Source organism: Lactuca sativa, chromosome 4, assembly GCF_002870075.4.
Source record: "Lactuca sativa cultivar Salinas chromosome 4, Lsat_Salinas_v11, whole genome shotgun sequence".
Lineage (NCBI taxonomy): Eukaryota > Viridiplantae > Streptophyta > Magnoliopsida > Asterales > Asteraceae > Lactuca > Lactuca sativa.
Genome location: NC_056626.2, coordinates 357,394,516 through 357,410,930, shown reverse-complemented (window position 1 = coordinate 357,410,930; position 16,415 = coordinate 357,394,516).

The following is a 16,415-nucleotide window of genomic DNA, read 5'->3' as shown; positions in this document are numbered from 1 at the left end:
TCAATAAAAATATACGAAGAACTTGCTTGAAAAGTTTGGAATGATAAATAGCACAAAGCTCAGAGTACCTATGGCAGTAGGAACAAGACTAACTCCTTCGTTAGATGCTCCTGCTGTTGATCTAACACTGTATCGTAGCATGATAGGGTCTTTATTGTACTTAACTGCAAGTAGACCTGATATTATGTTTCCGGTTTGTTGTTGTGCTAGATTTCAAGCTAATCCAAGAGAGCCTCATTTGACTGCAGTGAAAAATATTTTTCGATATCTCAAGGGAACTGTTTCTTTAGGACTATGGTATCCTGCGAAAACAGGATTCTTCATTCAAGCTTTTTCAGACTCAGATCTAGGAGGATGTACTTTGGACAGAAAAAGTACGACTGGTGGATGTCAACTTTTGGATGGAAAGTTAGTGAGCTGGCAATCAAAGAAACAGACTTGTGTGGCTATATCAACCGCTGAGGCAGAATACATATCTGCGGCTGCTTGTACTTCGCAAATTATCTGGATTCAGAGTCAACTTCGTGATTATGCAATAAACATGAAAAAGATTCCCTTGTATTGTGATTCGCAAAGTGCAATTCGCATTTGTCACAATCCAGTACAACATTTGAAGACAAAACACATTGCTCTTCGATATCATTTTATTAAAGATCATGTGGAAGATGGGAATATTGAAATTCATTTTGTCAAAACAACTGAACAACTTGCTGATATTTTTACAAAACCTCTTGATGAAAAATCATTTGTTCGAATTTTAGCAAGTTTGGGGATGATTAATGCGAATTCAATTTTGTCAACACAAGAGTAAAAGATTTGTTCAGCAGCTAAGAGTCGAAATCATTCAGAGGTTATTGTTCATTCAGAAGGCTTCGCATGGCTTCGAAACCACAGTTTTTCGCATCTGGCTCATAATCACTATGGTAAGGTTTACGCATATTGTTTTAGTTATGAAAAATCGAAAATCCGAAAAGATTTTTTTTGAAAAATTAAAAATCCAAAAAGATTTTATTTTTTTGTTCTTTAAATTTGAAAAATCAAAAATACAAAAAGATTTTATTTGTTTTGTTCTTTCGTTTTTGAAAAATTCCAAAATCAGAAAAATATTTGTTTTCTTTGTTCTTTAAACTGTGTGTTGAAAATTTAATACAGGGCTACAATGCGAAGAGGTCATACAATTGTGTTTCTATGGGAAGGTATTAAATTTCTTTTACAAACTAGTTAGGATGTCCCTAGAAGCATGCTGCTGTATGTAGACCTCAAGCCTCGAATGATTCTATGTGTGAAAAATGAAAGGCTTGATGAAATTATCTCATGAACATTTCTACCCAACAAGGCTTGTATTCGCATAACTCAACAAGAGCTACCTTACTCTTCTCAAATGAGTTAAGAGTTTTCTGTTTTGTCCACATAATAATAGAGGTACACTTTGCTTCTTAACCAATCTTTTTAAACCAAAATGTTCTTCAAATCCAAATTTTTTTGAAAAGATTTGTCCTTGAGGTCTTTGGTAAAACCAATCAAAACCTAGACAAATCACAACTCTGTGTTTAAGATCTAACATCATGAGTCCGTGATGAAAGTGAAACCCAAAAAATCATAAACCTTTAAGGAATTGACGGGGAACTTTGTTCCAGATTTTTACGAAACCTTTGTTTCAGTATCAAAAATTTCGAAACTTCAAATCATATTCAATTCGCATGCGTGGTCTTGATCAAATATTTACAACCAAGAATATTTGTTACCCAACAAGATCCAAAACAAATTTTATCTTGAATATGATTTCAGTGTAAATTTCATTCGCAAATTCTTGTCATGATAAATAATTTCACAAGCCAACTTGTCACTGACTACACTGGTCAAACAAGTAATTTCAATTACAATTTCTCACCTTATGTTAAGGTTGATATGTAATGAAATTTCAAACCAACCCAAAATGACTTTTACAAGAAGCCCTTCGAAACTTCTTTACAAGTATTCGATTCTAATTCACGGGAAACTACACAAGCTGTTGATTATCTTTCTTGATAATTAACGAAGCAACCTTTGCCTGGGGTTTTACTGCATTCATGTCAAATTAACTTTTTGACATCACCACATTCCAAAAATTTCTTGATTCTTATCTTATTTCATTGACACAATGCACACACGAAATCCTTGAGGTTTTGAGTAAAACCAACTCAGACTGATGATTTCGCAAGTCTGGCATATGACTTCGCTTTAAATCCCAAAAGTGAAAGAGCCTTGCTTCCATGCAAAGGGTTTTACCGGTTCGGATTCTATAACGGTTACTTGACAGGCTGTCTACTAAAAATGGTTGGTATTCTATCCGGTTTTCGAGGAGATGTGACAGTTACTTTTTGCTGCATAGTAATCTTTTACAGCAATGATCCGAGATTCAAGGTGTCGCATCGGATAACATTAAATGCATCCCGCTTTAATTTCAAATCAAATTTTGAGTAACCTATAAAAGGGGCATGAAGAACACTGTGTACGGTTACGCAAACAAGAATTCTCACAAACCTTCCAAGCTTTCATCTTGATCCTAAACTTCCAATTTCTTTCAAACCCTAACAATGGCAGCCACAAACTCAAACACTGATGAGGTCCTTTCTCAATCCCTCATGAAGATTCAAAGCACAAACTATCAAGTTGATCCCAATGTATCCGCTTATCCAGAAGAATTGAAGATGCTCATCGTGGCTTTGAAACGATCACCGTTATCAACAGCCATGTTCAGGTCATTCCCAGTTCCGATGATCTGGTTATCACGTGCTGCATCCACGGCTTCCTACAATCACACAGCGGATGTGATTATCTTCAACCTCGTCAACAACAAGAGGGTCAAACTGTCCAAGAACTTGTTCGTGGAGTTCTTGCAGATTCCCAACAACCCACCCTTTGTTAAACCTGTAAACTCCCAGATCATCCATATGTTCAATGAGATGGGACATCAACCGGAGTTAGAGAAGATTAGTGATTTCTGGAAGTCGGGATTGCCATGTATCTGGAATTTTCTGTTTGGAATTTTCCTAAGGTATCTTACAGGAAGATCAGTCGTCATAGACAGAGGAAGAGTCGAAGTGTATGCCATGGTAATGGGTATCTACTATGACATCAATGTCGACTACGCGACTCAGCTTTGGAAAGAATTTGTTAAAAGTCTGGAAAACACGAATTTAGAGAAGGGGATATCTTGTGCCAGGTACTGGAGTCTGATCCTGGAGAAAGTATACGAGAAAGAAGCAATTCCGATCGTATCAGATGTCGAAGTTGTTGAGTTTTCACTTTATCAATTTCCCAAAGTGGTAGAAGATGACGAAGCCATATTTACCCGGGTAGCTCGCATTCCGGATGCGATGCTTCGCAAAGTATCTCCCACTCACAAAGTGTTGGTGAGATATTTGCAAAACATTGATACAGCTGATCAGTCAGGTGTATTACCTGAAGTTGCTACTCCGTCGAAGAAGAAGAAGGGGAGCAAGAAACCTGCGAAGGGTTCATCTTCACCAACCATTCAAGATGAAGTAGTGAAGAAAGATGTTTTACCTTCCAAGTCTGGAGTGTTAAAACAGATTCGCAAGGCAGAGGTGAGTAGTAAGGGAGTTACTATTCGCAGCATTCCTGCACCAGTATCTCCTGGAAAGAAACGACAAAGGGCAGAAGACGTTGCGAAAAACATGCAACGAACACTGGGCAAGAAGAGGAAGATGGTGATTCGCAATGAATCATCCGACGAAGAAATTGTCCCAGAAACACCACCAGTCACAACCATGATAACAGTTTCTTTACCTATCTCTCAACCTTCGCATATTTCCACCACTATTTCTCAAACCCAACCACTCGAAATAGTTCTTACCAAGTCAGTTACTGAGGAGGTACCTATTTCGGATATGGTTGTCAACGTATCTGATACGGGGGCACCTATCCCGAGTGTAGCATCCACACTACCAATATCTTTACCTATCACCACTTCATCCATATTCAATCATGCCCTTCAGAACCCATTCACCACCCTTTTTCCATCTCAATCACCTGAGAATCCTCCACCTTCGCAACAAATGTCGGATCCAGAAATCAAAGGAGGTGCTTTTGGAGGAGTTCTTGATGACATTTCGTTTGATTCCGATGAAGAAGACATTCCTGATCACATGTTGATGACAAAAGAAAGACATCTTCTTTTTATCCAAGATGTGATGATCAAAGGAGCTGAGAAAAGGATAATGGAGAAAGTCGACCAGTCCGACAAAAATAATGAACTCCGAGTGCAAGCACAAGGGAATAATTTCACGACTGCAGTTGAAGATCTTAAAGCTGCTACAAAAGAAAGACATCTTCTTTTTATCCAAGATGTCAAGAAAGTTCGTGAGGACGTCAACTTCAAAATTCAGGAGTTGAAGTCTGACCTTGCGAAGGATCTTCAAGCAGTGAATACCAGACAAGAAGATCTTCACAAGCAGGTTGTGGAAATTTCATCTCAACTTCACAAACTCAACAACATTCCTGTTGCTGATGATCACAAAGCTGCTACCTTGGAGAAGTTTGATCACCTGATCAAATTGGTTACGGAGCTCAAATCAGCAGTTTCGCAATCCACAACTTCGCAAATCATTACTCCTAAATTCTTGTCTCTAAAGATTAACACTTTAGAACAAGCTATTCAGAAGGCTCTTGCTCCGCTTTCTAACTTTACTTCTTTACTTCCGAAGGGTGCTCCACCTGTTTTCACAGGGGCACAAGGGGGAGAGAAAAGTCGAAGCAAAGAAGATGAAGTCAAAACAGTGGGAAAAGTCATCTCGACTCAACTGGTTGCAACTCTTCCAATTCCTAATAAACCGATTTCTTCAACAACAATAACTACAAAAACAATTTCAAAGGGAATTGTTATTGGAGGAAATGAAGGAGGTTCGAGTTCTCAACCTCAGAAAGATGTAACAGGAAAAGGAAAGGGCATCCTGATTGAGAAATCGAAGGAGGAGATAAAAGCTGATGCTGAGGCTGAACTTGAAAGAATGAGACAAGTCCAGAGCATAATGAGACAACGAGCAAGTGATCCTCCCTCAATAAACAAAGGTGATCCTGCGAAACTTTACTCTTACGAAACGATAGAGTCTAAAGTTGTAGGAAGGGAGATGTTTGAGTTCGAGAAGAAGCCCAAAAGAAGTTACGACATTGCGAACTCAGATCACTGTCAGTTGGACTTCCCTATTAATGAAATGTTGTTCATTACGGCTCAATACAAGACCAGTGAGAAATTCGATAATCCGGATGACTACACTCACATGAAAATCAGATTTCATGCTGTTCTTGGGAAGAATCCTGATGAAGTCTGGTCCCTGATGAAGATCAAGAAGGTGCTCACAATAAAGAAGGATGTTTTGTTTGAAGACATGCTTCAAAATTTTCGATATTTTGTCATCAGGGCAGACAACAAACAATACGACTTCACTATTGCTGACTTTCCATTGATGAACTGCAACGATCTCATTCAAGTAGCTCTTATTCTGAAGCACATGGAAGAGAACAAACTCAAAGGCTCAGAGACAGATGTTTTTAAAGTCAGATTCGCACATGTGAAGACTTATATCGACAACTACTTCGATTGTCTTGCACTTACTGATGAGGAGTTAGCAAATGTGCTTGGAAGAGAAGTGAAAGTTCCATGGGAAGATACTTTGACACAATCAGCTTTGTCGAAGTATGTTGTGGGTGAGATATGCCTTAAACCATTCGGCATGGTGTTTTCGGGAAGAGACACTAAAGGCAAACCGAAGAAGTTCTTGTTCAAAGCTTCAGAGATTGAAAGATACAATTCTTCGCAATATACGCACTTCATTATACGTATGAATAATTGCAAGAAAAATAACGAAGATGACAAGAAGGACTTGAAGAAAGTGATCTCCTGGTATGGAGAAGTGCGAAGAACGATTCACTCTGCAATTCAAAAGCTTTTAAGTTGAATTGTATCTGATAGGTTTAATACAAACAATCCTATGTGTGCATGCAACCCTAGTTGGATCTATGTTTTCACTATAAGACATACAACTTTATGAACACAAAATAAACCCTAGCATGCTTCTATGATTTTCGAAAATTACATAGAAGTGTAGTAGACATACCTTTGTTGTTATATAGCAATAACAACTAGTTTCCTTGATCTCTTGAACTCTTGAAAGCAAGCACCACAATTGTAGTGCCTCTAATGGCTCACAAACACCTTGAAGCAAGAAGGCAACTAAGAGAGAAGAGGGAATGATGCTAATTTCGGCCCTAGGGTTCCCTTGGAATCAAGTGTCCTTAAATTGAAGCATAGGGCATGTATTTATACTATAGGGTGCTAGGGTTTTAGTCTAAACCCTAATGGACAGCTTAGCCACCAAGCAGCCCAAGGAACCTTATGGAATAAGGCCTTGGACGAAAATATGATGATCCTTCATCATAATTTCGTTCCCCCTTAGTCCATTAGGTTTCCTAGCCCAAAACTCAACTATCACACATTTGACAGTTTATACCCTTTTATTTAATTAATCTCTTTTAGTCACCAAATTAATTCCTAATTAATTTATGACTAATACTAATTAAATAAATATGATTTCTCCTTTAATATATTATTCTTATAATATATAAATAAATCATAATATCTCCTCTCTCATATCAAATTACCTTGTCAAGTTGCTTTGGTGAAAGCAACCCAAAAGGACCATGCACACTCGGGTCAAGTATATACCAAATATGGTTACTAACTTAGACACTAATCCAACAGTATCGACTGTTTACAAAGGGGGAGAATGTAGATGTTAGTTGTAAAAGTCGAATAGTGTGTCTTGTAATGATTCGCATTTTGTATGTTATTTTACTAAGTCTATTTTATATGCGAAGTGTAGCATGCGAAGTTTCATAGTATAAGACCTAGTATACTTTTTGTAAGTTCCCTATAAATAGGGACTTAGGCTTGAAGTAGAGTGACGAGATTGAAACACAAAAACTCTCTTCAGCTTACTCTGTAATTAGTCTTAATAAAACGAGATCTGATTAATATTTACTTCGTTTGTTCATTATCTTTTATCATTCAAATCTATTGTTTCGTATCTTAATTCTCGATAACAATTCTCTACAATAATCGAATTTTAGAACGCAAATAATGGACCCATATATAGAATTTTCTTATGTTGAGCCATTCCAACATAACATTCATATATATACTTGACTAAATACGATTAAAACCTCAATCTAAGCTTTTAGATTTGAGATGAAGTATAATTTCCTCTCCCTTAATTATAGCAAAACAACTCTTTCCCAATTGAAACTTTTTGTTTTCCATAATTAACATTGCCAACTTGCAACCTTTATCATAATTATCATGCTCCCACTAACATGATGATTATTAGCATAACACTTATGCTCCCACTAGCTTTGACATGTACTCAGAAATCAACTGGGCTTCTAGAAATCAATACTTTATTGACTTTCTTACCAAAGATCAGATTTATGATACTAGATTGCTTTGATAAAACTTTATCAATATCATACACCTTATCTTAGATAGCTCACAGGTGTGTCTAAACAATTTTAAGAACTATGAAAAGGGATGCTGTAATCATAGTCTCGATTGTTTAGACCTTTTCCACTTCTCACAAGTCCATGTTAGTGTGCCGGTAAAGGACACACGCTCCACTAACGCCTTTGAGAATGCAAATATCACAATTGCTATCTAGCTAAAATCTACTTAGTGAAAGTGTTTCCTCACCATCATTTTCATGAATCGGAGAGAAACCTTATGACACTTAGATTTAATGGTGTATGTGTTCTTATCCATGTGAATTGTCAAAACCATAGTCACAACACAAGGATAATGACAAATCCAAACTCATATGGACTGAACTCAATCATAATTTCTAGCCATCTGGCAGCTCAAGGGCCTGCCATTTCTTCCAAGTTGTTGTGCAACCAATTCAGAACTCTAAGAACTCATATACAAAGCCAACTTTAATTAGAATGGGCACAGAATATGTCAACACGATAGGTTATGAACCTCAAGTTGTGTGCTAGTGAAGAACTTCAGGTTTTATTATTGATTAGTTCTTGAGACTTTCAAGACCTTAAAGACTCCCACTGTCCTCTTGACATATAATACTCTCTTGCCAAATATGCAAGAGATAGTGTGGATTCTAATCAATACAAACACTTCACACAATTGGCCTTAGTTGGTCTTTGTTTTATCCAAAACATCATAACTTACCAATTTAAAATGTACAAGACTATAAAACTTTTACTCTTACATTTGACAAGTGTTTTAAACCTTCTTTAAGACATATCACTCAAGTTACATTCTTAGAGTATAACTCTAAGAATTGTTTTGGAACGAAGTATGAATCATCTTCTTGATTTAACCATTTCAACAATTCAAGATTCCTCTTCTTAGTCATAAGAATGAACTAAGATTTCCATAGAGAACTAATTGTGCTATGGTTTCTTAATCATTAAGATGATCACAAAAACTGATACTAAAGTACTCTCCCATCTTTTCAGATTTGAGAAACTTTTATCTTTTTGCCTAAGTTGATTCTTCTTATTCGCTCTGCCATACACTGGATCTTTTCCAATGTTTCAGAACTTATACTTAAGCTTGTAAGTATAACCATATTTACTAAACCTTAGTAAATAATGACGAATAGTCTTATCGATCTTTTGTGGTGGACTTAACTAGTGCACAAGAATGTGTACTCGATCCCTTAGTCCTTCACTTGACTCACACATCCATGTGAACAAGTAGTTAATCATAATTTTTCCAATGCTTGAAAGTTCTCATTCATCATGCTATACAACTTGCATGATTCTAAGTTTCTATCCAACAGAAACTTGGGTGATGAGAATCTTTCCTTATTTGGTAAATTTAGACACTACCACAAATGAAAAAATCAATTTCATATTCCAATATTGCTATCAGTGGAATCTTATAAGCAACAATTTTCCACAAACGCCATTGTAAGGATACATAAAATAAATAAAATCAAAAATTTCCTTTTATTTTAAAACTTTGCGGAAAAACTTATCCTTACAATCCATATGAAAACTTTTTGTTATCTATTCCTAAGCAATATCTCATAACTCCTAAGAAGTAGCTCAAGAATCCGATCATCAAACTATGCGCTATAAATCCATCTACGCGATCAGATTCAGCATATTCTTTCTTTAAGTTTCTTCACTTTTCTTTGATTCTTAAAAAATCACCATGTGACCCAGTCACATCATGTATCAAGAATCTCAGAATAGAAACTTAGCAGAGCTAGATAGTGGACTTTACCTGAAGTAGAGTCAACCTTAGTGACTTTAACACCCTTAGGTAAATTGGCAGCTTCGCAACCAATGCCCCTTCCTTTGGCAATATAACATATGGACGCTTTGGTAATGGAACATGGGACTATCGCAGACTTAGCCTTTCTCTTTACCATTTGGTCAACCGAGTTGACTATGGCCGATCCCTTTCCATAGGGTGTAACAGCCCGGAACCTCAGGTATTATTAAAATTATGTTTTGGGGTGATTTAAGAGGGGACTCGGCGAGTTGGTGCCTAGACTCGCCGAGTAGGATCGCGGACTTGGTCGCGGGTCCGCGACTGGACTCGACGAGTCCAGATATGGACTCGGCGAGTCGACGCTGTTCAGCAGAAACCCTAACCGTTCAAGGTTGGGACGTATAAAAGGGGTCCATTGGCCGTCATTGTTCGTTTTTGCCTTCTGAGAAGAACCCTAAATCGATTTAGTGCAGCAGGAGCAAGGATCTTAGGCCATTATTGGTTAGAGAAGAGTGGGTGTGCAAGGAAGAGGGAGGATTGGCTAAAAGAGCAGCAAGGGGGTCACATTCTGAGGTTGGGAATACAGAGAACACATCATCCAGGTAAGAATTCGTGTTTGCTCTGTTATTTTGATGTATTTATGAAATTAGGGTTTATAGAACCATTTGGTGAATTGTTGAAGTAATGCCTTGTTACCCCACGATTATAGTATTGTATGAGGACCTTTAGAGGTCCAGAAGGTCCCATGCATGTGTACTTCGGGACGAGACATATCCCAGGAAGCAGTTACTCGTCTGCATGGCATGGACTCGCCGAGTTGTTCTTCAGACTCGGCGAGTAGCTTGAAGATGTGCTGGGACTCGCCGAGTTGTTCATCAGACTCGGCGAGTGGAGTCGGGGTGGCCCCGCGATTCTTCCACGAGGACCTCGTCGAGTCAAGAGGTATGCTCGACGAGTAGAAAGGGAATATTCAGGAATCTGTGAGGACGACCAGACTCGCCGAGTCGCCATGGTACTCGCCGAGTCCAGTCGAGTTGACCGTTGACCGTTGACCAGAGTTGACCTAAGTCTGACTTCTTAGGGATAGTCACACTTAGATGATATGAGTGTTAATGAGTTATGAAATGTTATAGGAGGATTGTAGCTCGTTGGTTGGTGCGCGGGTGATTTCAGGAGTTGCTAGCTTTCAGCACTTACGAGGTGAGTCTTCTCACTATACTGTACCCGGAAGGGTTTGACTGTGTGACCGGAAGGTCAAGTATGTTATGTATTATGTTTATATGTTATAAGTGGTAAGTTAAGTGTTATATGGATATGTATGCTAAAAGTGGTAAGTTAAGTGTTATATGGATATGTATGCTATATGTGGTAAGTTAAGTGTTATATGTGCTATGTATGATATGTGGGCCGGAAGGCAATATGTTATGGGCCGGAAGGCGATTACGTTATGGGCCGGAAGGCGTTGTAATGAGAACCAGAAGGTCAGGGCCTGGAAAGGCGTATGTGTGTAAGTGTATATTGGGGAACTCACTAAGCATTTATGCTTACAGTTGTTGTGTGTGTATGTATTTCAGGTACTAGCGAGGACCGTGGGAAGGCGCCGGCATGATCGATACACACTGGAGATTGTTTTAGGATCTTGGGAGTTGAATAATTGTATTGATCAAATAACTGAACTATTTATGCCTTGCTTTTAATGGAAAATATTATGTTTTAAAAATGAAAAATTTATTTGAAAAATTTGAGTTGTTACAATTGGTATCAGAGCCTTGGTTTGAGGGATTCGGGTGCACCTTCGGGGGTAACTGAACTCAAACTGAGGATTTGAGGAAACTTTTCAAATAAAGGCATAAACTTTTGTAAATGGTTTTGTGGTAAGCAAGAAAGAAGCAGTGTGTACGATCAGTCAGCGCCCGAACGGTAAAAGATCCCCAAAATACCTTACAATATTATATGATATGAATTGTTATGCATGCTAGAAGACTAGGTATTCATGATAGGACTAGAGTGGCCTGAATTGTGATGCCTTAGTCTAGGGAAGTTGCCTATATGTGATGCTTTGCTAGTATGCGGGTAGCTTGAGCGTATCAGAAGTAGAGTACTCACTATCCGAGGTTTTGGGGAGGAGGACTTGGGATGAACACTGATGCGGTGTGGTCGGTAGTATTGGGCCCGTACTACCGAGGACACCGGGTCAGTGGGAGACCCAAGTAAGAATCCCTGGATGTCGGGGACGGGGTAGGGTCGCGTTATCGAGTGCAATTACACTTGATAGAATCTCTGATAATTTTATGTTGTATTTCAGAGATACCATGGTTAGACCGCGACACGGGGCGAGTACGAGCGGTGTGAGTGACGAGGATATTCGTCAGATGATCCACGAGGAGGTGGCGGCGGCGATCCGGGCCGAGATCCCGGAGATGTTTGGGTCTATCAAGACCACCCTTATGGAGACGTTCGACGAGCGGTACGCCGCATTGACTGAGGCTGCAACCGCTGCAGCTACCGCAGCTGTGGCCGCTGCTAGGCCACAGGGGGGTGATTCATTGCTGTTCCGAGAGTTCAGCAACACGAAGCCACCAGAGTTCGACGGGACGCAGGATCCGATTGCTGCGATGAGGTGGATCGCAGATATAGAGGGGTGCTTCTACACTTGTTCATGCCCGGAGCACCTGAGGGTACGGTTCGCTTTGATCCAGCTCCGTCTGGGAGCCAAGGACTGGTGGAAGTTCGTGACGGCGAACTTCACTTTAGCAGAGACTGCGGCAGTGACATGGGAGGGGTTCACTACCATGTTCAGGGATGAGTACGTTCCCCCGGTGGAGCGGGAACGATTGGTTCAGGAGTTCTTAGCCCTCAAGCAGGGTACTGATTCGGTGGCGGCGATCACACGGAAGTTCCACGAGAGGGCGATGTTTTGCCCTGAGCTAGTGGCTACAGAGCAGGCTCGGATGAGCCGGTACTTTGGTGTTCTGAGGAGGGAGATCCGGGAGTTTGTGTCAAACTCCACTTACCATACTTTTGCTGAGCTTCAGGCGAATGCCAGGAAGCGTGAGATCGAGTTAGAGACTCAGGCCAGGGAGGAGGCCGAGTCTCAGCAGGCAGACCGGCGACCGGCTCAGTCTCAGCCGGCAGCTAAGCGGATCAAGTCCGCCGATTCGAGGACGGGAGGTTCGAAGAACCGCACTTGCGTAAAGTGCGGTAAGGGTCATGATGGGGCGTGTCGAGCCGGTGCTTGCTACAAGTGTGGCAAGGAGGGACACATTGCTAGGGAGTGTCCCAAGGGATTTATGGTTTGCTTTCATTGCAACCAGACCGGCCATCGGAAGGCCGAGTGCCCTCAGCTTCGTCAGGGATCTGCACCTGTTGCCAGGACCACTGAGACTCGACCGGTGAAGGTCGAGGCCCCGAGGGCTCGTGGGAGAGCCTTTCAGCTGACTGCGGAGGAGGTCCGCGCTGCGCCCGATGTTGTGGCAGGTATGTTTTAATTCATGTACTTATTTTAATGTCAAGATGTTATGCTTATGTTATTATATGCGTAGGTACTTTCCTTGTGAACTCTGTGCCTGCCTTAGTGTTATTTGACTCGGGTGCGAGTAGGTCCTTTGTGTCCTTAGCCTTTAGTCAGCATATTGGTGTTAGTCGTGAGTCGTTGAGTCGACCTTTGAGAGTCTCTATAGCTGACGAGAAGGTGATTTGTGCTACGGAGGTTCTTCGGGGATGTGTACTAGAGATTTTCGGGGTTGGATTCCCGATTGACCTGATTCCTATCGCGATGGGGGATGTCTGTGTCATCGTGGGCATGGACTGGCTGGGCCGGTTCGGCGCTGTCATCGACTGTGAGCGTCAGTTGGTGACTATACGAGACCCTAGAGGGGGAGTTCTTTCGGTGTACGGCGAGGGTACCCGTTCGGGATCAGCTTTTTGTTCGGCCGCTAGGGCGAGGCAGTGTCTACGGCAGGGCTGTAAAGGTTTTGTGGCGTATGTGATGGATACGCGGGAGATTTCCGAGAAACCGAAGTCAGTTGAGGAAGTTCCGGTGGTGCGCGAATTTTCAGATGTCTTTCCCGAGGAGTTGCCGGGAGTACCGCCTGTGAGGCAAGTAGAGTTTAGTATTGATCTGGTTCCGGGGGCAGCACCTATTGCTAAAGTGCCCTATCGTCTTGCACCTCCAGAGATGCAAGAGTTGTCCTCGCAACTCCAGGAGTTGCTGGGGAAGGGGTTCATTCGGCCGAGCAGCTCGCCATGGGGAGCACCTATTTTGTTCGTCAAGAAGAAGGATGGTTCACACCGGATGTGCATTGATTACCGGGAGTTGAACAAGCTAACGGTCAAGAACCGTTACCCGTTGCCGAGGATCGATGATCTATTCGATCAGTTGCAGGGAGCATCTTGGTTTTCCAAGATCGATCTGAGTTCGGGTTACCATCAGGTGAGAGTACGGGATGAAGATGTCCAGAAGACAGCGTTTAGGACGCGATACGGCCATTATGAGTTTGTGGTGATGCCTTTTGGACTCACCAATGCCCCGGCTGTGTTCATGGATCTCATGAACAGGGTATGCAGGCCGATGTTGGATCGGTCAGTGATCGTGTTTATCGACGACATTCTGGTATATTCGAGATCGAGAGAGCAGCATGAGGAACATTTGAGGGAGGTCCTTGAAGTATTAAGGTCGGAGAAGCTTTATGCAAAGTTCTCCAAATGTGAATTCTGGTTGAGGGAGGTCCAGTTTCTAGGACATGTGGTTAATCAGAAAGGGATATTGGTCGACCCGGCCAAGGTTGAGGTGGTGATGAGTTGGGAGGTGCCGAAGTCACCCTCTGAGATCAGAAGTTTCCTTGGGTTGGCGGGGTATTATCGGAGATTTATCAAGGATTTCTCCAAGATTGCAGTGCCACTCACCAGATTGACCCGGAAGGGTGTTACGTTCTCATGGGGGCCCGAGCAGCAGACCTCCTTTGAGACACTTCGCCAGAGATTGTGCGAAGCCCCGGTATTAGCTCTCCCAGAAGGGATGGAAGATTTCGTGGTATATTGCGACGCATCGATTTCGGGATTGGGTGCAGTGTTGATGCAGAGGGGTCATGTGATAGCTTATGCATCGAGGCAGCTGAAGCCTCATGAGGCGAGATATCCCACGCATGATTTAGAGCTGGGGGCAGTAGTGTTCGCTCTCAAGATTTGGCGCCACTACTTGTATGGGGTTCGATGTACGATATACACGGACCACAAGAGTTTGAAGTATCTGATGGATCAACCCAACCTAAATATGCGTCAGAGGAGGTGGTTGGATGTGGTCAAGGATTATGATTGCGAGATCCTGTACCACCCAGGCAAGGCTAATGTGGTAGCCGATGCATTGAGCCGCAGGGCGGAGAGCACTCCATTGCGGGATGTGTGCTTGAGACTGATCGTGATGACTCCTGTATTGGACGATATTCGTAGGGCACAGGCTGAGGCTGTGCGACCAGAAATGCAGAAGAAGGAGCGGGTTGTGGGATTAGTCTCAGAGTTTGTCAAGGATGGTCGAGGCCTTATGACGTTTCGGGGTCGGATTTGGGTGCCGTTTGTGGGCGGTACGCGTATTACGTTGATGGAAGAGGCTCATAAATCGAAATTCTCGATCCATCCCGGTGCTACAAAGATGTATCTGGATCTAAGGAAGGAATATTGGTGGCCCTGTATGAAGAGGGACGTGGCATGGTTCGTTGAGAGGTGCTTGACCTGCCGTAGGGTTAAGGCTGAGCACCAGAGACCGCATGGCAAGTTACAGCCATTGGAGATCCCCGAGTGGAAGTGGGAGCAGATTACTATGGATTTTATCACCAAATTGCCGAGGACTGCTAGGGGAGTTGACGCAATTTGGGTGATCGTGGATAGGTTGACAAAAAGTGCACACTTCCTTGCCATCAGTGAGAGTTCTTCGGCGGAGAAATTGGCGGAGATATACGTGAGGGAGGTGGTGTCTCGGCACGGGGTGCCGATCTCGATTGTGTCTGACCGTGATGTGCGCTTTACTTCCAGATTCTGGAAGAAATTCCATGAGGAGCTGGGTACTAAATTGCATTTTAGTACCGCATACCATCCCCAGACAGACGGTCAGAGCGAACGGACAATTCAGACGCTGGAAGACATGCTCCGAGCGTGTGTGTTACACTTCGGGGGTAGTTGGGATGCGTACTTACCATTGGCAGAGTTCTCCTACAACAACAGCCACCATTCGAGCATTGGTATGCCACCTTTCGAGCTGTTGTATGGTAGGAGGTGTCGGACCCCCATTTGCTGGGGAGAGGTGGGACAGAGAGTGATGGGCAGCACGGAGATCATACTCCAGACGACAGAGCAAATTCAACAAGTGAGACAAAGATTATTGACTGCCCAGAGCCGACAGAAGAGTTACGCTGACAGACGCCGATCCGAGCTTGAATTTCAAGTCGGCGACTTCGTTCTCCTGAAGGTCTCTCCTTGGAAAGGAGTGATTCGATTCAGGAAGAGGGGCAAATTGGGGCCCCGGTATATTGGGCCATTTCGTGTGGTTGCAAGAGTAGGCCGGGTAGCCTATCGGTTGGAGTTGCCAGCGAAGTTGGGTCAGATCCATGACACTTTTCATGTATCGCAGTTGAGGAAGTGCATAGCCGATGAGTCGGCAGTGGTTCCATTGGAGGATATTCAGGTGGATGCGAGCCTGAATTACGCGGAAAGACCAGTGGCTATCAGGGATCGGAAGATCAAGGTTCTGAGGAATAAGGAAGTGCCTTTGGTGTTGGTTCAATGGCAACACCGTAAGGGATCAGAAATGACTTGGGAACCGGAGCGTGAAATGCGGGAGCAGCATCCGGAACTATTTGCAGAATGAGACTTCGAGGGCGAAGTCTAATCCAAGTGGGGGAGAATTGTAACAGCCCGGAACCTCAGGTATTATTAAAATTATGTTTTGGGGTGATTTAAGAGGGGACTCGGCGAGTTGGTGCCTAGACTCGCCGAGTAGGATCGCGGACTTGGTCGCGGGTCCGCGACTGGACTCGACGAGTCCAGATATGGACTCGGCGAGTCGACGCTGTTCAGCAGAAACCCTAACCGTTCAAGGTTGGGACGTATAAAAGGGGTCCATTGGCCG